The sequence below is a fragment of the Propithecus coquereli genome, unplaced genomic scaffold (genome assembly GCF_000956105.1).
Source record: "Propithecus coquereli isolate 6110/MARCELLA unplaced genomic scaffold, Pcoq_1.0 Scaffold78, whole genome shotgun sequence".
Classification (NCBI taxonomy): domain Eukaryota; kingdom Metazoa; phylum Chordata; class Mammalia; order Primates; family Indriidae; genus Propithecus; species Propithecus coquereli.
Genome location: NW_012153951.1, coordinates 1,559,454 through 1,561,331, shown reverse-complemented (window position 1 = coordinate 1,561,331; position 1,878 = coordinate 1,559,454). Strand labels below are relative to the sequence as shown.

The window sequence follows — 1,878 nt, the reverse complement described above, 5'->3', positions numbered from 1 at the left end:
GTATTGGCCTTAGGATAGACAAATAGATCAATGGAATAGAATACAGTACAGAATAGAGAGCCTAGAGCCCCATTTATGTGTTCAATGTATTTTTGACTAAGCTGCCAAAGCAATAAATGAAAAAGGTATTTTGAGCAAATGGACAAATGGATGTCCTTATGAAAAAAAAAAGGAATCAATGCCCTACCCCATACCACATATAAAAATTAAGTTAGCATAGCCTATCATTCTAGATATGAAATCTAAAACTATAAAGCTTTCAAAAGAAAACAAGGGAATGGATATTAGGACAGGTAAAGTTTTCTTAGACAAAGAAAGAGAAAGCAATAACTATAAAAAATTTACAAAGTAACATAATCAAAATTTAAAACAATTGGCTAGGCACGGTGGTTCACATCTGTAATCCTAGCACTCTGGGAGGTCAAGGCGGGAGGATCGTTTGAGCTCAGGTCTTCGAGACCAGCTGAGCAAGAGCGAGAACCTGTCTCTACTAAAAAAAAAAAAAGAAATGGAAAGAAATTTACTGGACAACTGAAAAGATACAGAAAAAATTAGCCGGGCATGGTGACGCATACCTGTAGTCCCAGCCACTCGGGAGGCTGAGGCAGAAGGATCGCTTGAGCCCAGGAATCTGAGGTTGCTGTGAGCTAGGCTGATGCCACAGCACTCTAGCCCAGGCAACAGAGCAAGACTCTGTCTCAAAAAAAAAAAAACCAAAATTTAAAACTGTTCATCGAAAGGCACCATTAAGAAGATGAATAGGCGAGTCACATTCTGAGAAAAATATGTACAAAACATTTATATGACAAAATTTTTGTATACAGAGTATGTAAAGAAATCATGCAAATGAATCCAAACAATCCAACTAAAAAGTAGAAAAAAGACTTGAGCAGACATTTCAAAAAGAAAGATATAAGGAAATAACATATGAAAAATTGCCTAGACATAAGATAAATGTAAATTAGAACCACAATGATATACCACTATACACCCATTAGAATGGATAATATTATAAAGATAGACAAAATCAAGAGTTGGCAAGAAGGTAGTGCCTATGGAACTATCATACTCTGCAGGTAATAATGTAAAATTTTACAACTACTTCAGAAAATACTTTCACAGTTACTTGTAAGGGTAAACACCTGACATTAACCCGGTCATTCCTCTCCAAGGTATTTCGTAGGACAAATGAGAAATACATCCATACAAAAACTTGCATACGAATGTTCATAGCACCTTTATTCATAATACTCCCAAAAAGGAAACAACCCAAATGTCCATCAAATAGGAGAGTGGATAGCAAATTGGGGTATATTCATAGAAAGTAATAATATTCATTAATTAAAAGGAATGAACTACTGACACACTCAACAATATGGATAATTTCTAAACATTAAATTGAGCAAAAGAAGCTATAGAGTATTTACTCTATGATTCCATTTATATGAGTTTCTAAAAAAGGTAATATTAATCTAGAGCAAAAAAAAAAATCATACCAGTGCTTGCCTCTGATGACAGGAAAAAACTCTTTAATGTCTTGATAGGAGTATGGTTATTATCTGGTATGTGCATTTGTCAACATTTATTGAACTTAATCTGAGCATTTCCTTTCATGTAAATTATGCTTTGATAAAAGAAGTTAAAAGAAGAGAAAAAGTATTATTCAATATTGGAGAAAAAGGGAATTTAATCAGAACAAAATTTGCTTTAGTAATTTTATTATGGACATTTTTTTCTTCTGAGAGTCTTTTGGTGGGAAAGGTGGTAAGAAAACATAAGAAAAGAACCTAAACATACCTTAAAAATTATCTATAATCCAATCTTTTCATTTTACAGATGAAGATGATTTCAAAAGTAATTGTAGAGCCATTGACCTTT

General features: G+C 33.2%; 1 protein-coding gene across 1 annotated transcript in view; it reads left to right on the top strand.

Annotated features, from left to right (window-relative positions):
* The window catches only part of PIK3C2G (phosphatidylinositol-4-phosphate 3-kinase, catalytic subunit type 2 gamma), a 472,569-nt gene that overhangs the window by 142,105 nt on the left and 328,586 nt on the right, over positions 1-1,878 (top strand). The gene's annotated exons all lie outside the window — the stretch shown is intronic.